The following is a 26,626-nucleotide window of genomic DNA, read 5'->3' on the forward strand; positions in this document are numbered from 1 at the left end:
GGTCATTAGGTGCATAAATTTCGATCGATATTTCCTGGAAAAAAACCATCATTAGAATTAAATTTTTGTAATGTACGATAATGTTCCATCTCCATCTAAAGGTGCTTCGATAGATGGAACTAGAATGAAATATGAGTTAGTCAAAAAATGTCACATGAATAAGCCAATAGTGTCAAACTCATCTATTGTCTTTTTGTCCAGCAAAAACAAAAACTGTCACATAATCATAAGCCAATTGTGTAAAACTCATCAGTACTCATTCAGTATCCATATATATATATAAAATCGTTATTGGTGTTAATTAAAAACAGTTGGCTCCTTCTTCATTTACTCATACAACCCCTCTAAAATGACCATTCAACCGGTGGTGACTGCCTTTCCATCTCCAGTTCGTTAGCATCTTCGGGTCTCTTGTCTAGATGTTTTCTTTTAATTATGCCCTGGATTTAGTTGTGTGGGAGGTGTGGTTAGCGGCACATTGAGTATTTGCTGTTGTTTGCGTTTGCTTTGAGCTCTCGAGGATCTATAAAGGCTAGGGCGTTCGGTGTAGCGTTTATTTGCTATTGTTTAATTTAGCTCTGTACTAGCCGACTTCGGAAAACACATATTAGATCTTGAAAGATTTTTCGTCATTTAAATATTTCAACTATTGAGAGGAAAAATCTAACACCCATATTTCGTTATTTATACCTTTCAATAAGGAGGAATATCTTGATTTATTTCCATCTTTTGTACCTAACGAAGCAACGAAGAGTTTAGAATATATTTCAACTATTTTGTACCTAATGAGACAGTGAAGAGTTTAGGTGCTCTTTATGGATTCCATGATAGACCCGAGGATTATTTTGCTCTGATCGCACATCAACACGTCCAGCTTTTTGAAAAATCCTATAACTTAAATTGATTCCAAGGATCCTCTAATTTAAGAGAGCATTGAAAACTCTGCCTCTTATTTTGTTTTTACTTTTACTTTTACTTTCAATATATATATAATCGATAGTAGAATTCTTTGGATATGGTGCTGACCAATGTAGAAAACCAATCTATATAATTCATCATCATCAAACAAGTAGAAATTGTAATCATGATCAAATCTTTGCCAAAAAGAGATTTTAAAAAAATATTTAATTGATGAACAGAATCAAATAATCATATACACCAAGCCAAAAAAAAACAAAAATTATCTCTGAAAGTTATATGATCTTCATTCCTTCAGCAATTGACCAGAGGAAAATACAAAAACACTTGTATAAATAGCAAAATGGCTACGTGCTTTGTCCTTCAATTTGGAACCTTCAAAAAATGAAACACTTGTCTTAGTCTTTCTTTTGTTCCCATAGTGGAGCCTTTTAAGTTCTAACTCCTTCAGAGTCTTCTCCCGACTAGGTCTGAAATGTGGTATGTGGTAAATGTGGAATCATCATAGCTTACCCAAGCTGGCTCGTTAATTAATTAGGCCCAGAAAGAGGTTTGATTACCCCCATTAATTTATAGTCCAAAAGAATGTCCAATTCCATCAAAATAGCTAAAAAAAAGAGTATTATCTTGAGAGGGCGTGATGGATTCTGTCGAGATAATAACTATTCTTCTATCTATTATCTCAAGGAGGCGTGTGGAGAAAAGATCCCACATCGGAAAAATGTGAAGAACTTGAGTAATATTTAAATGATTATGGTCAATCCACTCATTGTCAATTGGTTTTGAATTATAATCCCACAATAAAACCTGAATTTTACATGGTATCAGAGCCATGTTATCCTCATGAATCTAGATTAATGCTTCCTCATTAAAGTCTTTGTGAACAAGAACCTTTGGTGGAGAAGACATGTGAGACGGTGAAGACGGAGATGATGAAAATGATGTGATATTTGGATTTGTTTTCACGTTTGATTTTTAGTGAAAGAGTTAATGGGTTTTAGATTTTGGTTAGTATCCGTAGTTTATTTATTTCTAATAATTTAATTAATGGGACTTTGGTTTTGTGCTTTAAGAGTACCCTCATATGGTTTTTTTTAATTAAATTAGTTTAGGGATTTCTTTTTGCAATAACTAATCAGGGTTTTTTCTTTTATTTAAATTAATGATTATGGTTCAAGGCTTTATTGTTTACATGGGTTTGAATTATAAATTTTTCTGAGTTGTTTAGAACACTTATGTTTTCAGGTCAATTTCTTTTTAGTCCGATTTGTGGACTGTCCGAGATTACGATAATTATTTGTGGAGATTGCACGATTTACATCCACGAGACGTTGTTATTCTTTTTTATCAAAGACCGAACACGAACTGAAGTTTTACCCCTATTTTCAAAATTAAGTTTATGCCTGGAGGAGTTTGTTGACATGATTTGTTTGTCCTTGACAAGTGTCCACGACATACGTGTTTCGTTTTTTTATTACAAAGTTTGCGTATTGCGTACCATGTTCGTCGTGCAAAAGAGTATTGGTGTATGGACTGAGTTCATGTTGGGCTTTGTTGATGCGGTTATTATAAACCGTTGTAACCCTAAGAGTTGGGTGTTATATAAACCTTTCTATCATTGATTAAGAAAGACAACGCAATAATAAATACTTTTCCCCAAAACCCTTCTCTAGTTTCTACAATTTACATGCAACCTTCTTAAATGCAAACGGTTAGACCAATACAACAAGAGTTACATTCTAGTTTACTGTCAAAAACTATTTTATGGTTCTTTAACAATAATTAAAAAAAATCAGATATGGTTTCAAGACATTTAAAAAGATTAGAACTAAAAAAGTAACATGTTCATGTCAAACAAAAGAAAGTTAAAGAATCAATAGGAATCAAGTATGAACAAAAAGTAACATTTTCATTAAATAATTTCAGAATTATGGAGAAGTGTATACTTCCCAGTAAAGATCAAAATATGTATTTATCCAAAAAAAATCAAAAACTGTAAACTCAATTAAAATTTTGTTAAGTTTAATTTTTTTGATAACTATGCTCTGTTTCATGTTTTAAAATTTTTTTTTTGTCTCTGTAAACAAAAAATATATATTTATTTACTTTTATTTTTTTAAGAAGGATAAAATAAGATGTGGAGATTCTCCGACCGTATTTAAATTCTTTCTTCCATTTTTTTAATTGAAAATTTAAATGGTATGTTAACATATTTCAGTCAATGATAATGACATTGGTGAGATTTGTTTCGGTTTTTGGTGTTATGTTCCTTTTTCTTATTGGTTTGTTTTAGGAATGAATGAATATTAAAAATAATTTTCTATCTTTTCTCTTCTTTCTAAACAGTAACATTTTGAGAAAGAGTACTTTTTCTCTCGGGAAAACAGTAGCCTACCTTCTCACTGAACTTGTCTAGTGTGCCTCTTTATTGTTATATTTATAGAAATCAGTTCATAGTCTGATGCCTGCTTTCAGAATCTAACCAATACATGATAGGCCATGTGCACTTTGTTAGTATGTGGACATGGCCTATCATGTATTGGTTAGATTCTGAAAGCAGGCATCAGACTATGAACTGATTTCTATAAATATAACAATAAAGAGGCACACTAGACAAGTTCAGTGAGAAGGTACATCAGACTATGAACCCATTCATTTTGTTCTACTCTGCGATGGTTTTAAGAAAAGCCATTTTCCTTTTGATTCATCTTCTCCTCTTACAAAAGTATTCAAGTTTCAAGGCATCCAAGCACGAGCCTCAGTGATGGTAACAGACATAGTGCATGCCCTAGCTAACGTCAACTTTCAAAGGGTTACATAGTTCAAATTCAGCATGACCAAACTTTTTATAATTAAAATTTCGATACATTATCTTTTTTTTTTGTCAACATTTTGATATTTGTCCTTAAATATCAAAGGTAGAGGACTAGAAAGTTAAAAACATCATCAAATATTTGTCCTTTGAAATGAACAAACACAAATGCAAACAATTGACACTTCACTTATTAGAAATCCACATCTTCTGATGAAAGACCATTGATGTCATCAGGAGCATAAACACCCGCAATGGTGTTGGTGTTGATGGAAGGCATGTGACCAGTTGTAGCAAAATCCATGGTTGGTAGCTGGTGATAGTTGACGTTCATAAGAGGGTTGTGAGCATGCTCTTCATCATAACCCATTTGTTGAGGATGTCCCATCAAGAGATTCATAAATGATCCCTGTGGATACGAAGGCTGAACTGGATCCAAACTCATATCCTGCTGCAAATTCATATCATAGATTCCATGTTGAATCTGATCATCAAGATTCATGGGAGTATGGTGTTGAACCGAGCCAACAGGAACATGTTGTTGAACCAACGATTCATGCTGATTCGGAATCGGATTCATAGTCATACCGTCATACGGAAAATAACCATAAAATCCATTAAGTTCAGTTACCATAGATGCATCCGCAGTAACAGGATGACCAGTAACCTCAACAGCAGGAGAATCTGCACCAGCAACTGAAGAAGGAAGAAGGAGAGTGGAGGAAGAGGAGGACTCACCAATCTGCACCACCTTCATCCTGGAATCAAGCTTCTTGATATAGCCACCAATATAAGATCTCAGATCTTGAAGGTCCGTTGCATCATACGGGTGCTGATTCATCTTGCCTTCGAGACAATAAAACATAAATTGTCTAAGCTGAGCCTCTCGGTTATCACTACGCACCTTTTCCACTTGCTTCTCTGCTTTGGTGATTTGGCGACGCAAATAGGTCTCGTGATTAAACATATACTTGCACTGATTTTCCACCGGTAACTCCATAACCTTCGAAACCACCTCTTGGACGCCTTCCCTTGACGGCCACACCACCGGATTCTCGTACGGGCTGCAGATTACCGCACAGGCTTTCACACCGCAAAGAGTCGTGAGCTCATGGAGTTTCTTCGTTATCCCTGCCTTCCTCTTCTTGAATGATTGTTTCCTCAAGTAGTTGTTAGCTATGAGCGATAACTTAAACCTCGACCTCATCTTTCTTTGCCCTTTTTTTTTTTGTGTGTGTGTGTGGTGTTGTGTTTAGATGTTTGGCTATGAAGGCTCTATTTATATTACTAACGAAACGGGTGCATGTAGTCAGGTGACTTGCTGCTTAGCTGGACTCATTAATACGAAGATATAGCAGTAAAGATTTGTTTTGAATTTTATTAATTGAGAGGGCCACTAATTATAGCTTTTGTTATGACTTTAAAATTGAACTTTAAGGTTTTGTTTTTTTTTTACTATAAGAATGGGCTATCTTCGTCTATTACTCTCATTTTCCTTATAAAGGTGCATTCAAGCTTTGTTGATAAACTATGAAATTTTGTTTTAGAATATAGTACTATTATATCTTCAAGAAAAATCTTCAATATAAATGTAAAAGTCATGGGTATATAAAAGCTCACATGTTTTGTTATCTATAATAAAATTACTTTGAGAAATTATGTAACACGGCTCTCATGAAATATTTTATTACGCGAGAAATTTTTTTGAAAAAAAATGTAACGTGTATCTTATGAAATATTCAAAAGTCAGCTAAATGTTTAGTACAAATAAATAAAGTCAATAGAATAAAATTTCTAAACCAATATAACTAGATCATAGAAAATTATTAAATATATATATATATATATATTACATTTAGTATGTAAAAGTTAATATACAAACATATTTTACGTCTATAATTTGAAATTACATAATAATAAATGAAAATAATAATAAATATTTAGAGAAAACTTTTGTAATAAAATCACAGAGTAGTTATGAAAATACAACTTTTAATAAATATACATATATAACACAAAATCTGACACGGCCAAAAAGTTTCATGTACTTTCGTTTAAGTTGGGGTACATATATAAGTTGATTTCAATTAAAATTAGCAAAGTGTGTAATTGGGGTAAACTAACCTTTTTCATACATTATTATATGATTTTTTACTTACACACTAAGGGGAGGTATTGGTTTATGATTTAGAAAGAATTTTAATGACTTTATGTTCTTGCTGATTGTTAGAATCATAGAAAATTGAAAGTTAAAAATGAAGGATTCTAAGAGATTGTTTAGGAAGTTTTTTAAAATCTTGATGATTTGTTTTTTCTAATCTTGTAAAATCTTTCTATTTGATGAAAGATTTTTCATGACTTTTGTTGTGAAGGAAATGATATAAAATCTTAAACCAATAACATAAAATTTGAATTCATTAACAATCTAAGATTCTTTTGTTTTACTTGAATAACATAAAACTTTTAATGACTTTATAAAACTCTTAATCCAATAACACTAGATTTATCAAGATTTTAGATAACTTTTTACAAATCCACAACCAATAACACCAAATTTTTAAAGAGTTTTTAAAAGTCTTGATTGAATAACAACATATTTTACCTAACTTTTAAAGTCATTAAAATTTTTTCTAAATCCTAAACCAATACCTCCCCCTAACATATCTATGTTGTGTCATACAAACGTATGAAAACATTACATGTGTAAGTTATGATAATCATAGTATTTTAGAGAGCTTTTTGTTGCATTTTTTCCGTTTTTAGGATATAAATATTTATTGCATTTTTTTAAAAAATTACCAGCTAATTATGAAGAGTAAATTAGTTGTAATTAACAGCTAATCACTATTTTCTCTCTAGCCACTTGTAGTATCAAGAAAAAAATGGAAAGAGAATCCCACTGTGCATTGTACTGCATTTCGTTTGACAGGTAATCATATTACTAAATGTATTTACAAAATATAAATTATTTATTTATTCGTATTTTCTTGAAATAGTTTGTTTGACTAGAAATTAAATATTACATGAAGAGACCGGTATATAATGTGATCCAAATACAGCTTTGAAATCATATTTTTTAATCTTGAATAATTTTATTAAGTTGACAAAAAATGAGTTTCTTAGTTTTTTTAAAAAAGGAGTGATTTTATTATTTATCTATTAGTTATTTAAAATACAGTGAAGCTATCCATTCAAAAATTAAAAGCATAAAATGAAAAAGTAAGAAATGTATATAGTAAAACGATAAAATATAAATTCTAAAATATTGTAAATAAGACGATCCAATAGTGGCTTTAAAAATTATGTCCTCAAATTATTAATAAAATACAGTGCCGCTCCTTAAATCATTAAAATTGAATCAGTTTTAAATAAACAATGTCATTAAATAATTATAACATCAATTAGTATAATTGATGCTAAGTCGTTTATTTGCTTCACTTATAAATAAGTAATTTAAAATTACATCACTTATTTTTTTTACATCGTAAGAATAAAGTCTGCTTGCACTTTCAGTCTTGCTGGTGACTTCATTAGAAGCACCAGGCGTAAGGTAGTTCAGAGGAGAGTCACAAAGCGTGATAAATTGGATGTCACTAGCAACTTAGCAAGACTGAACTGCAAGCAGTTTTTCTTGTTCTTTTTAAGAGGAGCATCAGACGGTGCAGTTATGAACAAAATTGCATGTATTGATAATACTTCAACAGCATGTTGTTAATACATTTACAATATCTCAAGCTTCAAAATTTGAACCCCTCAAAAGTAAAGGAGAAGCATCAAACGGCACTTTACTCAGACACCACAGTCTACTGCTTCTAATTGGAGTTGTATTCACTGAACTGGCCTTAGCATCTGCAAACAAAAAATCTAAACCAGTCTCTGTCCCATCATCTTTGTTCATGTCTTCTGTTAAAGAATGCCTTACACGGGACGAAAGCAAAGGCCTCTCAGGTGTTCTATAAGGGTCACTTGAGCCAAGGAAGCAACTCAGTGGCGTAGGAGAGTTGGGGTTGCTTAAAGAATCTTCTTTCAAGATTTCTCCCATTCTTGAAAGAATCCGGAATGCTAGATTCGCGAGTGTTCGGGAATATGCCTCAAGAATCGTATGACCAATGTCCTGTAAATAAAAGTATGATATGTTTCAGCCTTTCAGGATATGGGAGTAAGAAAGAGATATGAAGATGTAAGTAGCTAGTAGTTCTGTTTATGTTTTACCTTGCCATATTAGCTCTTTGTGGCATCAAGAAACGAGAAAATGAGATTAAGGTATTTAGTTTTGATCTGACTTCTAAGAGCATGTACAGTGGATAGAGACTTCCACATTCTTTCAAATATATTATTTTAATATCTATTATTCTATTTAATTATTTATTTAAATTTTAAATAAAAAATAAAAATTACAAACAATTACATATTGACACATGTGAAAGCAGTCTCTCAAGAGGTTCTCAAATGTTCTAAAATGAGAATCGATTCTATTCTCTCTCTTTTATTATTATTTTTTTTTGCTCCTTATTTTTTTTTTAATATATTGTTGAGAACACATGTGAGAGACTACTACTGTTTATGCTCTAAGCGCTTCTGCTCGGTTCAAGAGTTACTCATTAATGCGAAGTAAAATAAAACTTGATTTTCAAATGATGTTGTGTGTTTTTGTTCTGTTTCTTCAAGTAATGTATTATTTTGTGTGTTTGTTGTTTCTCTCGGGAGCTTCAGTATGGTATAAGGTCATCATGTAATGATACATTTTATTTTATCTTGATCTTGGATTTCTTCTTGTTTTATATTAATGTGGAGATGAGTTCTCTCTATCAGATTTTATTTTGAAAATTTTTTTCTATGGTAGGTTTTTTGGACTTCAAAGCCATTTAATTTTCCTTTTGATTCATCTTCTCCTCTTACAAAAGTATCCATGTTTCAAGGCATCCAAGCACGATCCTCAATGATGGTTTCAGACATAGTGCATGCCCTAGCTAACGTCAGCTTTCAAGGATTACATAGTTCAAATTCAGCACCCTAGCAAAATTTCTATACTGGTGAGTTGTGAGGTTCCATTCTAGAATAGCTCATGGAATGGAACCCAATCAAGAGAAGTGCACGAGTCGAGGATCTTGTCAGGAACAAGTTCTTGAAATATGGACGAAACCTCGCGACTGAACTTGACGGTAACCTCGAGAGTATCTCGATAATGAGATCAGTTGGGATAGAATCTGATATTTCTCCTCTTTCCATGATCATTGTGTTGTATTTTCTTATCTGATGGTGATGGGGAGAGATAGAGTACGAAACTTCGCCTAGGGCAAACTTATTCAGTTCGATTTCGGTTCAAAGGCATAAACCGATCAGTAACCTTTTGTTATTCACTTTGATTCTCGGTTCGTTACGAGTTCAGACCGGTAAAACTCAACATACTCCGTTCGTTTTCGCAAATCAAATTCAGTTTCACAAAACTGTGGCGTAGGTTCTTTTATTTTCTAGGTACACTTGATGCGGTAGTTGTCAATTTGTATGTATCACTTCTATGATGATAAAACTTACTACTTCCAGTGGAATTAGCATCGAGCATAGAATTGTGAAGAAGACATTGGTGGTCCTGCTATATGAATGTCATGCTTATGGTTTAGTCGTTCTTTGTTGAGAAACAGAGTCGATAGGAATAACTTGTTATTATTGATTACTAGTAAGATACTTCAACTGACTTGCACAAGTAACATGTGTTCAGAGCCTTAAAGAGGGCATGTGCTTAAAATGCCTATAGTTTTACAAATTTTTTGTTTAAGGCGGATATTACTGCCTCTTTTATGCTTCTGGTTGTGATTCAAAAGATCTCCAAAATCTCAGCCTCCGTATGTTATACAACTTATACTCGATAAAAGAGTCCTTTCCGGATATTTGCAGCATTTATTGTAAATTGTCCCATTAATGTCTCATATCCATCTCTCTCTGGTTCAGGCGTTTGTCTTTTTCTTCCTTGTAATTTGAAAAATGGGGTTTTTGAATTTTCTTTGAGCTTCCCCTGTTTCTCTACCTTCCTTTAACCTGCAAAGTAATCAGTTTTGGTGTGAAGGCAGAACACATGGATGCCTCTCAGCTTCCTCTTCCACAATTACCATCTCTCTCCGGTAAAGTAATCTTCTTATTCAAAAACTCAAGACTTTTTTGTATGTGTTTTTTTTTTATATTTTTTTTGTGCTTACTTGGTTTGTAATCTTGGTGAATGAACACAGAGCTCGAGTCTCGGATGAAAGTGATGCGCGTCTCTGCTCTTGAAGAAAACCAAACCGGCGAAACGTTTTCTCAACGTGCTGAATGGTTTTACCAGAGACGTCCTCTCCTTCTTTCACTCTGCCAAGATCTCTACGATGGTTACGCCACTCTCTTGGACCGTTTCAATCACTCCAAACTACAAAACCCTAAACAACTCATTCCTCACGACAATGGTGCCGATACCGACATCACTTCTGAAGTAGAGAGCATCTTGTCCTTTCAACACATTGAAGTATTAGGGACTATTGTATAAATATCTATAAGTATCTACACTTATGTTATATTTCCTATTGTAAAGAGTCTTGGTACTCATGTCTAGATTATTCTCTTAGGGTTCTTGTGATTGTATATATATTCTTGTAAAGCTTAACGAGAAGAACAACTTTGACGACTACCACTTAGTTATGGTATCAGAGCAGGTTTGAGAAAAAAAAAAAAAAAAAAAGAGAAGAAAGAGGAAGAAACAATGACGACGGGAGAAGATGGTGACAAACAAATCGCACTCGCGAAAGGCGGTGTAAGTGGGGGACAAAACACGGCGGTGAATAAGGTTACACTCTCACCGATGTACCTTCATCCATCTGACGGACCGGGGAATCTAATCACCTCGGTGCAACTAAGGGGAGAGAATTATGAAGATTGGTCCAAGCATGTGCGGAACCATGCGGACAAAGAGAAAGTTGGGATTCATCGATGGCTCTTTCACCAAGCCGTTGACGAAAGAGGAGATAGAGCAATGGGAGGTCGTAAACTCAATGGTGGTGCCGTGGCTCATGAATACTATTGAACCCACTCTTAGAACCTCTGTTTCCATGGTTGATGAAGCAAAGGTTCTTTGGGATGACTTGAAACTGCAGTTTTCTGCAGGAAGCGGACCACGGATAGGTGAAATTCAGGCAGCCTTGGCGAATTGTCGACAAGGAGGGGATACCGTAATGGTATATTTTGGGAAGCTCAAAAAGATGTGGGATGAATTGGCAATATATAAACCAATTCGGACGTGTACATGTGGGGAATTGGCTGCTCAACTGGAAGAAGATCGAGATGAAGAGAGACTTAACACGTTTCTCAACGGCTTGGATGATGCTCGCTTTGGAACAGTACGTTCTACAATTACGAGCTTAGACCCTCTACCTAAGCTTTCTCAAGTTTATCAACGTATCATCCGGGAGGAGAGACAACAAATGTTGATACGAAATAGGGAGACAAGCACCGCAGATGTTGTCGGGTTCTCGGTGGCCGCTGGACCACATGGCAGTCGTACTTACCATGAACCTTTTCGTGAAAAAGATGTAACATGCACTCATTGTGGGAAGTATGGGCATGCATCAGCCGATTGTTTCCAGTTGAAAGGTTATCCGAATGGTGGGGAGAGAGAGGGCGTGAATTTGGTGACCGTGGTAGAGGAGGTGGGGCTCATGGGAGGTTTGGTCGTGGTGGTGGAGCGTTTGGAGGCTCTGGCCGCGGAAGAGGCAATGGAGGTCGTGTGAATGCCACACAAGCACCACATTCGAATGCTGTTCAAGCAGCTCATGTTGGGACAATGAAAGTGGAGCTTGATCGGAGTGCTTTCCCACAATTGACGGATGACCAGTGGAGTGCGGTTCGACAATTTGTCAACACAACTAAGCAAGATTTTTTTTGACAAACTGACCGGTAAGAGAGATAATGTAGATTTTATTATCGACACATGAGCTTCTCACCACATGACATGGAAGTTGGACCTTTTGAGCAATGTTTGTGATATATATCCATGCTCGATTGGAATACCAGATGGTGATAGAGCAATTGCTGTTAAACAAGGGGATATTTGTTTAGGGGGAGATTTGTGGCTTCAGAGAGTTTATACTCTCCACAATTGCAATGCTTTTTGATATCTGTTGCCAAGTTACTTAAATTGACAAAGGGTTCAATGACGTTTACTGAAGATTTATGTGTGTTGAAGGACCGTACTTCGAAGATGCTGATTGGCGGTGAAGAGTGCAGAGGGGTCTATGTTTTGCATGGTGTTATGGGGACTCAAGCTCAGGCAGCATCCAGTTTAGGAGCAAAAGACTTATGGCATCGTCGTTTAGGACATCCATCTAGTAGGGTTTTATCTTTTTTTGTCGGGGTCTGTTGATGTTGGATAAACTGCAGAGTCAGAAGTTATTTGTGACGTATGTTTTCGAGCTAAACAAACTCGTGATTGTTTTCATGAAAGTTCTAATAAAGCTGCTGAGTTATTCGATTTGATTCATTGTGATGTTTGGGGCCCTTATCGTACTCTTTCTTCTTCGGGCGCTGCATATTTCCTTACTATCGTGGATGACTTCTCCCGAGCTGTTTGGATTTATCTTCTTCACGAAAAACGAGAAGTGGGCGATTCCATTAAGAAATTTTGTGCGATGGTTGCTAGACAATTTGACAAAAAGGTATGTGTTGTGCGGAGTGACAATGGATCTGAATTTATGTGCTTAAGGGGATTTTTTGAGCATGAAGGAATTTTTCACCAAACATCTTGTGTTTATACGCCTCAGCAAAATGGATGTGTCGAGCGCAAGCACCGTCATATCTTGAACGTGTCTCGATCTCTCATGTTTCAAGCAAGCTTACCAATTCGATTTTGGGGAGAATGTGTTATGACGGCTGCACACTTGATCAATCAAACGCCATCTACTATCCTTCATGGGAAAACACCTTATGAATTACTATATGGATCGGCACCTCTGTTTGATCGTCTCAAGGTGTTTGGATGCTTATGTTTTGCTCATAACAAGTCACATGATAAGGATAAGTTTGGAGAACGGGGTCGCAAATGTGTGTTTGTGGGGTATCCGTATGGCCAGAAAGGATGGCAAGTCTTTGATATCCAGAAGGAGGAATATTTTGTATTTCGCGACGTTATCTTCCATGAACATGTATTTCCATTTGCAGTATCTAGAGAATCACCTACAGCTCCGTCACATGCCACAGTGACAAAGGAGGTGCGTGAAGATGATTTTGTGAGTTTTGACAAGGAAGGATTGATCGATCCTCATGTCGGATCGACCAATCCGCAGGATTCGTTGCTTGTTGATAAAGTACAGAAGATGATGGACCGACCGATCTCACACCCCGATAGGTCGTTCCAATCGTGGTTCCAACTTTACCATTGGCTACAGAGACTGATCGATCTAAGGGGGAGACTGATCGATCTCAGGGGGAGATTGGTCGATCTAAGGGGTAGACTGATCGACCTAAGGGGAAGACTGATCAATCTAAGGGGGAGACTGATCGATCTACGAGGGATAATGATCGATCTCAGGGGGAGATTAACCAACCTGTGTTGGTTTCTGATGTTCAACTAGAATTGGGAATTGGAAAACGTCGTAAGCAACCTCCAGTGAAGTTGAATGACTATATCCTGAACATAACGCAATGTATAACTGACCCCTCACCACGCACTCCCACTTCAGCATCTTCCTCTCCAGGTACGGTCCTCTATCCGATTTCGAATTATGTTACATGAGGATCGGGTCCAAATAAAGTTTTACGCCTTCGCAAGTCTTTGTACGGATTGCGCCAGGCACCGCGTTGTTGGTTTGCCAAACTAACAAATGCTTTACTCGAGTATGGTTTTGTTCCGACATATCCTGATTACTCATTATTTTACTTAGAACGTGGAGATATGAGGCTATACGTTTTGGTCTATGTTGATGATCTGTTGATTGGTGGTAATGATTCGAGAACTATTTCTCAGTTTAAGGAGAATTTAAGTGAATGTTTTAAAATGAAAGATTTGGGTCATCTCAAATACTTTCTGGGTATCGAGGTTGCAAGATCTCTGCAAGGTATCTATTTGTCTCAACACAAATATACTTTGGATATTATTGACGAATGTGGATTGATAGCCTCTCGGCCATTTGCGACTCCAATGGAAGAGAATCATCGGTTGCAAGTCATTGAAGAAGGTCCTTATGCTGATCCAGGGCGATATCGTCGTCTTGTCGGACGCTTAGTGTATCTCACGGTTACACGTCCTGATCTTACTTATGTTATTTATATTCTTGCACACTTTCTCAAGCAACCGCAGGTCAAACATTGGGAAGCAGCACTTCGGGTGGTTCATTATCTTAAAGGCTGTCCTGGACAAGGGATTTTGTTGACTGCTAATACTGATCTTACACTTTCTGCCTATTGTGATGCTGACTACCAGACTTGTCCTCTTACTCGTCGCTCGTTGTCTGGCTATGTTATACTTCTAGGTGGGTCTCCTATTGCGTGGAAAACAAAGAAGCAGAAGACGAGTTCAATCTCTTCTGCTGAAGCGGAGTATCGGGCGATGCGTTACACGACGGGTGAATTGAAGTGGGAACATGAACTTCTATCTTGCTTTGGGGTTCGGCATGATACTCCTATATCACTTTTCTGTGATAATCAAGCTGCTCTACATATTGCCGCAAACCCTGTTTTTCATGAGCGTACTAAGCACATTGAAGCTGATTGTCATTTTGTACGTGATGCACTCAAGGCTGGGTTTATTGCGACCTTCAAGATACACACTTCCAACCAGCTTGCTGATATTTTCACTAAGTCTCTTGGCGGTCCGCAATTTTCTTATCTTCTACGCAAGTTGGGCATTCGGGATCTTCATGCGCCAACTTGAGGGGAGTATTAGGGACTATTGTATAAATATCTATAAATATCTACACTTATGTTATATTTCCTATTCTAAAGAGTCTTGGTACTAAAGTCTAGAATATTCTCTTAGGGTTCTTGTGATTGTATATATATTCTTGTAAAGCTTAATGAGAAGAACAACTTTGACGCCTACCACTTTGTTATGAAGTCTCCACATGTGATAAGCAAAAGAACATTGAAGAGTTAGTCTAGCAGCTCGTGAGTGCAAACTCGGAGAAAGATATCGCCAAGCACGAGTTACAACGCAGAAAACAAAACTTGCAAGAAGCTTTCAAGACGATTGAGTTGCTAAAGAAGATTGTGATGTTGCTTGACATGGAGAAAGAAGTAGTTGTAGAGGAAACCGCAAATCTCGGATACAAACTCACTTCTCTCTTGGAAGAGAACCGTGAGCTCGCTATTGAAGCGCTGTTTATGAAAAAGGAGGCAGTTAGGCTAGCAAGGTGCGTGCTTAAGATGAGGGATGAACATTTTCACAAGGTGTGTCATCTTCAGAACCAAATCTACACGATGCAGTCATCGAGAGAGGCTATCTACGAAAATGTAACCCCGCCGAGTTGCTTTGGATTGGATAGTAGTAAGAACAAGAGCAAGAAGAGAAAGATGAGTGAAAACAAGAAGTAGTGAACCTGGACAGAAAAAGAGATCCAAGTGGTTAAAGAGACTCAATATCATCAATCCCTTTACCATATATTATCATTAGCCCATCATCTCTTGTGCTCCTGCAGCATGTTGCACTCTAAATTAGTTACCAGGGCTGGGCATTCGGGTAACCCGTTTGGGTTCGGGTATTACCCATTCGGGTTCGGGTAAACGGGTTTAGAAATATAGTACCCATTGGGTATTTTTAGATATATGGGTTCGGTTCAGTTTGGGTACTATCGGATTCGGGTCAGTTTGGATTACAAATTTTAGAACCCGATTAGTACCCAAACTACCGGGTACCTGAAAAATATAATTAAAAATTAATTAAATTTAAATAAATTTAGTTAAATTTTGACTTATGTGACAAAATATTTTAGATATTTTGATTATTTTTGATATTTAGGTATAAAATTAAATGAAATATTCAAAATTATAATCATAATTTTAGGGTAATTGCATTATATTAATGATAAATATTATAAATAGGTTTATATGTTCGGGCTTATTGGGTACCCAAACGGGTATCAGGTATTACCCGATCCTAATCCGAACCCACTGGTATTAGAAAATAGAACCCAATAGGGTTTTATAGGCAAACTTGTACCCAACCCAAACCCAGTTTTTCGGGTCGGGTTCCGGATTGGGTATTCGGGTACAGTTTTTATGTCCAGGCCTATTAGTTACTACTCTTTACATTGTATTCTGATTATAATTCAAAAGGATGGATAATAATGCCAGCCTCTATTCTATTTGCCTCTATTTGCCATGTTTGACATAGCAATATTTAACATCAAAATTAGGTACCAAACATTTAACATTCCAATCACTTTCATTCAATAATGCATGTTTTAAGTACACCCAATATATATATAATAAAGTTTCAAAAAGACTAAACCCTATGTTTCACTACGTACTCATCTGAGCACAATGGAGACATTGTTGTTGTGAAAGAATGGTGGAATCGGATCTTGGAACTTACACCTGCGTAAAATTATATTGTCTAATGACTTTGTGTTTTTAAGCACGAGTTCGACGAGTGAAACCATATGCTTTGAATTTACATGCCAAGGGGACTTGTTCCAATCGACACCATCTGTTGATCTCCAGCATTGATCCGGATTCAAGCCTCGTCGCTTCAAGTAGTTGTCAAGATCCTTCTCCTGCTCAACAAATGAAAAATGCAAAAATGGTTCGTAGATATATAGTTAAAAAGGGAGGCCAATGAAAATTAATAAGTAAGGTTAATGGTAAATATATACCGGAATGATGTTGTAATTCTTTGCGCGTACTGTTAGCTTCTTTAAATGAGGAGAGGTTTGTAACACTCTTTCTATACCAGGAATAACATACCGAAAGATTATTGTCTCAAGAGTCAAATATTTCACCTTCAACATCGGAAAAGGAACACCACAGGCCTCGGCAAGAGATAAAATCTATCCACAAAAAAAAGCAAATAAAGATAGTGAATACCGACCGAGATATATGTATATATATAGACTTAGATAAATAATGTAAGAATGAGGCCAATAATACATACTTGAAGAAAGTTTCCCCCAAGAGTAAGCTTCTCTACATTCTTCAACTTTTCTAGCATCTTTACCACCATGGCCACGACTTTAATATGAAGAACATCACGGATGAAGTTCGGGATCATTGAGAGAATATTGTGAATGTCGAGTTTAGCTTCAGCTAAAGACGAGCCATCAACAAAAGTAGATGAACATAGAGGGTTAATCAATCTGAGATAATGGATATGTGGTGCCACAATCTGTGCTGGCTCCGGAAACCAAGGATTGTACACTATTTCTAGTGTTCTCAGACGCAATGATTCGCTGAGATCAAGAAAACTCAGTTTATCGCATCCTCGCAATGTTAAGCTTTCTAGAAGAGGACAACCCGGTAGAATATTAGCCATGGATTCAGCAAAGAGACTACAACCACGCAAGCACAACTCCGTCAGGGATGTCCAAGACACGGGAGTCATGATATCAAAAATGTTGAACATAACTAGTCTGAGTTGCTTGACAAAGGAGAAGTTGACGTTGAAAAAATCAGGAAAGGAACAAGGTGTCCCGAAATCCAGACACAGATTCTCCACGTTGCGAGAGATGGCGAACTCGATCCACCTGTTGAATTTGAGTTGAAAATTTATTATCTTGGCACCTTTGTAAAGACTTAGGGTTTTGTTTATCCAAGTAGCCTTCCTAGTTGTCACGTAATCCTCATCCAAGGAGAGAGAAGGTATATCGCACTAAACATGCCTCCATCGTTTTGATAGAAGGGAAGTTCGGATGGCTAATTTGGTAGGAATAAAGGAGAGTATATGTTTTTTTTTTTTTGCAAAAATGTGAATTTTCATTAAGGAAAATAGTTTGTAGGGAGTACAAAACGTTTTGATACAAGGAAGATAGAGCTTGCCAAAAAAGAATAAAAAACAAGGCCTATCTTAAGTTTGAGCTAAGGCAGGAATTATACAAATCTCAACCAGTCCCGTAGAAGATTTTTAAAGTTCTTCCTATGACTCTTAGCCAGAATCGCATCCCTGATTTGTCTATCCAGCGCCTTAAACAGTATATGCGGTGGAGTTGTAGTGTTGTTGTGGAGCTGAGAGTTTCTTTCTGACCAAATAGCGTAACAGACTACTTGGGTGACAAGCCTACATAGGGTGAGGGTAGAGGTATGATCTGATAACTCTATCCACGATACGAAAGCATCCCAAGTGTGAAAGACAAAGGCTTTGTAACCCAGTCTCCTTGTTGTCTCCAACCAGATCTCTTCACTAAATTCCCAGTTGAGAAAGAGGTGCTCACGAGATTCCGGGTATAGACTGCAGATGGAGCAGACATTGTCAATTTGCATGCCCCGCGAAGCCAACCTAGATCTCAAGGGGAGTCGATTTAGGTGTATGAGCCACATCATGAACGTATGCCTAGGTACGACACCCTTGTACCAGACTTGTTTTGTCCAAAGTTGTGGGTCTAGTCTCTCCCTTAGAGCTTCCCATGTTCGCTTTATGGAAAAGGAATCAAACGTCTCTCCATTTGTGCACCATAGGAAGATGTCTCGATCAGAAGATAAGGACGGCGGTTGAATTGTTGTAAGATGAATATGAAGTTGTTCCGCCTGGGGTGATCTTGCTGGGCGCATAAGCCAACCAGTTGGAGAACACGCAGAGGCCACATTACTGTTCAGCGGGATACCAGTACGTGACGGGCCCGATGGACCGAGGAAATCAATGAGTTGGCCAAACGGGGTCCACCTATCGAACCGGAAGCTTATCATCTTGCCGTATATGTTGGAGGATCACATCAGGTAAATAGCTGATTGAGTCTACTCCTCCTTTGAATTTTCCGACGACGACGATAACCTTTACGCGTACGCTGGCTACGGACTCTTAAAGCGGCGATAACGCAGCTGTCCCCGCAGGCTGCAAGAAAATTGTTAGAGGGTAAAATGTACATTGAAACGATGGTAGCAGTAAGATGTAACGTCACAAAAAAAAAAAAAAAAAAAAAAAAACCACAGCGGCAAGTTAATGACAAAAGCCACTTATGGTGCGGAATGGTGACTGATTGTTTCTCAGTTCTGACCGTACAAATACCGAAAATATAGAGTCAAAACCCCCAAATAACGTGTTGCAGAAAATAGTTACATGAAGTAACATACTTTGTAGTTCTGACTCAACATTTAACAAATCTCCAACTGAAACATACATTACAGCCATCTAATCCCTAAAATCCACATAAGTAGTCTTAAACTCTACATTGAATAAACCCAACATATTCATTAATGGAACAAATTCTAAAGTATAGATATTAAAAAAAACATGGTTCTAAATCTTTGTTTTGAGACTGGGAAGAAAGATACAGGTATATCCAAGCATCTACCAAATCTATGGTTACTTGCCCATCAACCCATAAATACTGATAACTCTAGAAATGGTAACAAGCGAACAAGCGAGATGTGTTTTTTTTTTTTTTAACAAGATCCATCTTTTCCTATCTTACAACATTAATGAAATTAACAGAATTGCTTTTGACATGTACTAATATGAAAAACAAAAAATTAAGAGACAAGAACAAATAACTAATGATAAGGATAAAGCAGTGGTAACTGGTAAGAATGTTGAAAATAGGAGCCGTGACTACACACGTCAACGGCACTTTTAATATATATCAACGAATTCTCACATAAAGGAAGAATCATAAACATTGTAGATGAAAAAGCCTTGGTAAGCAAACGTTCAAGCCTTTCTCCACACGACCACACCCACCGGGAATGAAACCAACCTACAGATTTAAAAGAGACGTTATGAAATTTCACCTCTTTTTTCCTATTCATTGACCAATGCCTGTTCATAACGGCATGTTGCTGAAGATAAATGTCTAAAATAACCATCATACGTTTACTCAATCAAAGAAGAAATGTTACAATTGCAATACGTATACACCAAAAGGAGAAACAGAGAGAAGGTACAAAAATGATGAACAGCAAGATCAAACCCAGATCAGCGATGATGAGTGAATGGAAATTGCAAATCAGGGATTCTAAAACAGAACTGAAAATGATCATACAAAGTTACAAACGAATTAAATAACTCAAGAACCAACAAATTTATTAAACAATGGCTATTTTTTACAGTCAACTAAACGACGGTTTCTTGTAACAGACCTCACTTGGTATAAGAGGAAGAGACAAAACAAGACATCTCAAGAGAACAAGCGAGAGAGAAGTGCACAAAACCAAATTAGATGTAAGTTGAACAAATTCCAAATATAAAGGTATGAAAAGAGGTAATTGAACAGGTTTTTACGAAGAGAAGCGTTGATTCCGCAGGGCAAAACAAAAAGAAATGACCATTTGGGGAAGGGAGCAAAGAGGTGCCTTTTCATTTATTTAATAAATTAAATAATTAATCATATCATCTTAAATCGTAACCATTGGATGAGAAACTAAAACAACCTAAACCGTTGGATTAAAAAAAAACATCAACAGTCCCTCAAAAACGAGTTTGCTATTATATATAGATGTGGAGATGAATTCTCTCTATCAGATTTTATTTTGCAAATTCTTTTTCTATGGTAGCTGTTTTGGACTTCAAAGCCATTTCAATTTTGATTCATCTTCTCCTCTTACAAAATATTTCAAGTATATAAGTTTCAAGACATCCAAGCACGAGCCTCAGTGATGGTGACAGACATAGTGCATGCCCTAGCTAACGTCATCTTTCGAGGATTACATAGTTCAAATTCAGCACCCTAGCAAAATTTCTATGCCGGCGAGTTGTGAGGTTCCATTATAGAATAGCTGATGGAGTTGCTCGCCGTTGACTGGCTTTGTCTCGGACCCCCCACTGAAAGACTTCTAGAATTTTGGCCTTGTGAGTGTTTACGCCCTCTGTCTTCAGCAAAGTAAATGGGAATAGCGTCCAAAATTGTTTTCACTTCATGTAACTCCATTAATTAACATAGAGCTTATGTTGTGCAAATGGACTGAGTTCTCGTGTTTCAATTATGCTTCCATGTTGATAGCTTCTTTTTTTTTGGCCATGGGACCATTACTTTAGCACTATAACCTAAACTATTTTCATTTTTCAATGAAATATTTATCTGCTTAGCAAAAAAAATATGATCTATTTTCTGGGTGATCATATGAACTCTATTTACCAATTTGATAAGAAAATTAAAAAAAATGGAAAAAAAGAAATACAAATAATAAAAATGTATCTTTAATCCACTCATTGAAACAACGAAATTAATTTACCTAGTTTGACATTAATTTGACCAATAATAACTGGATTAACCTACAATAGTTGGTTATTAGTTTTTTTTTTTTTATCAACCAGACAGATTAATTAGAATTGTACTCTATGATAGCTAACCTACCCAAGAGTACAGAGTTTACAAAACGAAATCACTAGAGATAACAATCTGGATAAACGAGGTAAAAAATCTAATTATGTATGATATTATAAACTAATCTAAGAGCAAAACAAATTAGTAACTATTATTTTATGACCAAACTTTTTCAAATATAATTAAAATTTTGATAAATTATTCTTTTTTTTGTCAACATTTTAATACATTACCTAATACCATAAATAATAGAATACGTACAAACATGATCGACTACGAAGATGCTGTGTTTTTTGCTTTTGCAGCATTCGATCCTAGTGTTCTTTAAAGTTTGTCATTGTTTTTTGTAATGTATGATTTTGTGTATTAGTTGTTTGTTTCAGGAGCTTCGGTATGGTATAAAGTCATCCTGTAATGATCATTTTATTTTATCTTGATTTTGGATTTCTTCTTGTTTTACATTAATGTGGAGATAAGTTCTCTCTATAAGATTTTATTTTGTAAATTCTTTTTCTATGGTAGCTGCTTTGGAATTCAAAGCCATTTCAATTTTGATTCATTTTCTCCTCTTACAAAATCTGTTAAGTATATAAGTTTCAAGGCATCCAAGCACGAGCCTCAGTGATGGTGACAGACATAGTGCATGCCCTAGCTAATGTCAGTTTTCAAGGGTTACATAGTTCAAATTCAGCATGACCAAACTTTTTCAAATAAAATTAAAATTTCCATACATTATATATATATATATATATATATATATATTTTTTGTCAACATTTTGATACATTACCTAATACCATAAATAATAGAATCCATCCAAAGGTAGAAGACTAGAAAATTAAAAACATCATCAAATTCAATATTTGTCCTTTGAAATGAACAAACACAAACACAAAAGCAAACAGTTAATAGAAATGCACATCTTCTGATTAAAGAGCATTGATGTCATCAGGAGCATAAACACCCGCAATGGTGTTGGTGTTGATGGAAGGCATGTGACCAGTTGTAGCAAAATCCATGGTTGGTAGCTGGTGATAGTTGCCGTTCACGAAATCACTAGAGCCAAGATGAAACGGGATAAGACGAGACAAGAGGGGATGAGTTGGAATGTGATAGTATAGAACGCAGTTTCCATTCCAAAGTAAATACGTTTAAGTTTAAATTTTTTTAGTTTACATATAAATATCGTACATATGCTACATCGCCCGGATCAATATAGTTTACGAATTTAAAATTTATATAAAATTTTTGTCCGGTGCTTTAGCACGGGGTATCACCTAGTGATAAACTAATCTAAAAACAAAAAAAATTTGTAAATATTATTTTATGACCAAACTTTTTCAAATATAAATAAAATTTCGATAGATTACTATTATTTTTTTTTTTTTGGTCAACATTTTGATACATTACCTAATAGCATAAATAATAGAATCCATTCGAAGGTAGAGAGGACTAGAAAGTTAAAAACATCATCAAATTAAATATTTGTCCTTTGAAATGAACAAACACAAAACCAAAACAGTTATTAGAAATCCACATCTTCTGATTAAAGACCATTGATGTCATCAGGAGCATAAACACCCGCAATAGTGTTGGTGTTGATGGAAGGCATGTGACCAGTTGCAGCAAAATCCATGGTTGGGAGCTGGTGATAGTTGCCGTTCATAAGAGGGTTGTGAGCATGCTCTTCATCATAACCCATTTGTTGAGGATGTCCCATCAAGAGATTCATGAATGATCCCTGTGGATACGAAGGCTGAACTGGATCCAAACTCATATCCTGGTGCAAATTCATATCATAGATTCCATGTTGAATCTGATCATCAAAATTCATGGGAGTATGGTATTGAACCGAGTCAACAGGAACATGGTGTTGAACCAACGACTCATGCTGATTCGGAATCGGATTCATAGTCATACCGTCATAAGGAAAATAACCATAAAATCCATTAAGAGCAGTTACCATAGATGCATCCGCAGGACCCGTAACCTCACCAGCAACTGAAGAAGGAAGAAGCAGAGTGGAGGAAGAGGACTCACCATTTTCATTTGCAAGGACCTTCATCCTGAAATCAAGCTTCTTGATATAGCTACCAATATAAGATCTCAGATCTTGAAGGTCCGTTGCATCATACGGGCGCTGATTCATCTTGCCTTCGAGACAATCAAACATAAATTGTCTAAGCTGACTCTCTCGGTTGTCACTACGCAGCTTTTCCACTTGCTTCTCTGCTTTGGTGATTTCGCGACGCAAATAGGTCTCGTGATTAAACATATACTTGCACTGATCTTCCACCGGTAACTCCATAACCTTCGAAACCACCTCTTGGACGCCTTCCCTTGACGGCCACACCACCGGATTCTCGTACGGGCTGCAGATGACCGCACAGGCTTTCACACCGCAGAGAGTCGTGAACTCATGGAGTTTCTTCTCTATCCCTGCCTTCCTCTTCTTGAATCTTTGTTTCCTCAAGTAGTTGTTAGCTATGAGCGATAACTTCAACCTCGACCTCATCTTTCTTTGCTTTTTTTTTTTTTTTGTGTGTGTGGTGTTGTGTGTTCAGATGCTTGGCTATGAAGACTCTATTTATATTAGTAACGACGAAACGGCTACATGTAGTCATTAGGTGACTTGCTGCTTAGCTGGACTCATTAATACGAAGATATAGCAATAAAGATTTGTTTTGTATTTTATTAATTGAGAGGGCCACTAATTATAGCTTTTTTTGTTTACTTCAAAATTCAATTTTAAGGTTTTGCTTTTTTTTACTAAGAATAGGCTATCTTCGTCTATTATACTCTCTCATTTTGCTTTAAAAAAGGTGGTTCCAAGCTTTGTTTACAAACTATGAAATTTTAAAAATTTGCACTTTGTTTTAGAATATAATACTATATATTCAAGAAAAATCTGCAATGTAAATGTAAAAATCATAGCTACATATAAAAGCTCACAAATGAATTACATGTGTAAGCTATGATAATCATTATTTTAGAGAGCTTTCTGTTGCATTTTTTTCGGTTATTAGGATTAAAATATATATTGCATTTTTTTAAAAAAAATTACCATCTAATTATGAAGAGTAAATTAGTTGTAATTAACAGCTAATCTCTATTTTCTTTCTACCCACTTGCAGTATCAGGAAAAAATTTGAAAATAGAAATCTCACTGTGCCTTATACTGCTTTTCGTTTGACAGGTGATCATATTACTAAATGCATTTACAAAATAGAATTAATATATTTCTCTTAAAAAAATTTCAAACATATATACTAGAAATTAAATATTACATGAGAGAATGGTATATAATGTGATCCAAATACAGTTTTGAAATCATATTTTTTAATCTTGAATAATTTTATTAAGTTGGCAAAAAATGAGTTTCTTTATTTTAAGAAAAGAGTGATTTTATTAGTTATATATTTATTATTTACAGTGAAGCTAACCATTCAAAAATTTAAAGCATAAAATGAAAAAGTACGAAATGTATATGGTAAGGCCATAATTTATAAATTATAAAATATTGTAAATAAGAGATCCAATAGTAGCTTTGAGAATTATATCTTCAAATTATGAATGAAACTAATAACTGCTATTAAATCTATGTAGCTCCTTAAATCATTAAAATTGAATCACTTTTAAATAAATAATGTCATTAGATAATTATAACAGCAATTAATAGAATTGATGCTAAGTCATATATTTGCTTCACTTATAAATGAGTAATTTAAAATAAAATCACTTATTTTTGTGATATAATTTAATTGATATAATATATTCAATTTTTCCAACCCAATTGACTTGTAACGCCCCGACCGCCACCTCTTAGTGGGTCTCATATCCTATTCCAGTCCATGAGTCCACCTTCCTTAATGGGCCTCACATCCTCTCACTAGGCCCGTGAACCCATTCATATCCGACGGTCAGTTTGCTATGTCCGGGAGGCTATAAAGAATTGTTACCATCCCTACAAATCACCACATGATCTTTCCTTGTGTTTTGTCCTCACTCGCACTGTTCCGACAGTCACTTCCCGGAAGGTCACCCATTTTAAAACTACTCCAGCTCAAGCACGCTCAACTTTAAAGTTCTCTCAGGACCCTTGACCGAAAAGATAAGTGCACTTTGGTGACATAGGTGGCCAGATCAATTCTTTTAAACCTCTCCACAAGTCTCTGAAATCGGAGTGTCACATGACTCGTATGAGCTAATCTTTTATCGACAAAAAAAAAATCAATTTTATGTAGTGTTTACTTATTTGCTTACTAGCTTAATTACTAATGGTTTGTTACATAATAAACGAACATTCATTCATGTGCCATAAAAAAACTAATTTTCATGTTTAAATATGTCTAATTAGGGATGTCTCAAACTATTTATAATGTGTGTGAAACATGTCAAAATATAACACTTTTTATAAAACAGGAATAATATCAACATATAGATCTGAATTTATATGTATATTAAATATTTTCTTAAAATAATTTCGTTTTTTTCAAAAGTCAGGATCTCTTTGACCTTTGTAGTTGCAAATGCTAAAACATTCGTGGTCACCCTCTCCTATTTGTGTGTTGTCGACTTGTCGTAAGTATAACTTGTCCCATCCAGGAAAGCCACAAAAAGTCTTTTCAGAATAAAGTTTGCTTGCACTTTCAGGCTTGTTGTTGCTGGTGACTTCACGGGAAGTGGGCGTAAGGTAGTTTTTGGTAAAAATATCCAGAGGAGAGTCACAAAGCGTGATAAATTGGATGTCACTAGCTACTTAGCATGAAGTGCGATCAGTTTTTCTTGTTCTTTTTCAGAGGATCCAAAGTTACAAAAACTCACTTTTTTTACCGTGCGGTTATGAACAAAATTGCATGTATTAATAATACTTCAACTGCATGTTGTTAATACATTTACAATATTTCAGGCTTCATAATTTAAAACCCTAAAAAGTAAAGGAGAAGCTTCAGGTGGCATGCATCAAACTATGGAGACCTTCTAAATCAAGGAGAAGCATCAAAAGGCACTTTACTAAGACACCAGAGTCTATTGCTTCTACTTGGAGTTGTATTGACTCAAATGGCCTTACCATCTGCAAACAAAAAAATCTAAACCAGTCTCTGTCCCATCAGCTTTGTTCATGTCTTCTGTTAAAGAATGTCTTACACGGGACGAAAGCAAAGGCCTCTTAGGTGTTTTGTAAGGGTCACGGGAGCCAAGGAAGCAACTCGGTGGAGCTGGAGAGTTGGGGTTGCTTAAAGAATCTTCTTTCAAGATTTCTCGCATTCTTGAAAGAATCTGGAATGCTAGATTCGCGAGTGTTCGGGAATATGCCCCAAGAACCGCGTGACCAATGTCCTGTAAAAGAAAAGTATGATATGTTTCAGCCTTTCAGGATATGGGAGTAAGAAAGAGATATGAAGATGTAAGTAGCTAGTTCTGTTTATGTTTTACCTTGCCATATTAGATCTTTGTGGCATCAAGAAACGA

The 26,626-nt window shown here is 35.9% G+C and overlaps 5 pseudogenes across 2 annotated transcripts; 2 read left to right on the plus strand and 3 right to left on the minus strand.

Annotated features, from left to right (window-relative positions):
* Window positions 1-3,745: 3,745 nt before the first annotated feature.
* Window positions 3,746-4,978, minus strand: LOC104743699 (agamous-like MADS-box protein AGL86 pseudogene; annotated as a pseudogene). Its single transcript, XR_015580839.1, has one exon. The product of XR_015580839.1 is annotated as an agamous-like MADS-box protein AGL86 pseudogene (transcript).
* A 5,482-nt stretch (window positions 4,979-10,460) lies between these two features.
* On the plus strand, window positions 10,461-11,868 carry LOC147928262 (uncharacterized; annotated as a pseudogene).
* A 3,091-nt stretch (window positions 11,869-14,959) lies between these two features.
* On the plus strand, window positions 14,960-15,280 carry LOC147928263 (kinase-interacting family protein pseudogene; annotated as a pseudogene).
* A 935-nt stretch (window positions 15,281-16,215) lies between these two features.
* LOC147928264 (putative F-box/LRR-repeat protein At3g18150) lies at window positions 16,216-19,025 on the minus strand (annotated as a pseudogene).
* A 3,459-nt stretch (window positions 19,026-22,484) lies between these two features.
* LOC104773939 (agamous-like MADS-box protein AGL86 pseudogene) lies at window positions 22,485-23,710 on the minus strand (annotated as a pseudogene). Its single transcript, XR_015579652.1, has one exon. The product of XR_015579652.1 is annotated as an agamous-like MADS-box protein AGL86 pseudogene (transcript).
* Between the last annotated feature and the right edge of the window lie 2,916 nt (window positions 23,711-26,626).

The sequence above is a fragment of the Camelina sativa genome, chromosome 14 (genome assembly GCF_030686135.1).
Source record: "Camelina sativa cultivar CO46 ecotype springtype chromosome 14, ASM3068613v1".
Lineage (NCBI taxonomy): Eukaryota > Viridiplantae > Streptophyta > Magnoliopsida > Brassicales > Brassicaceae > Camelina > Camelina sativa.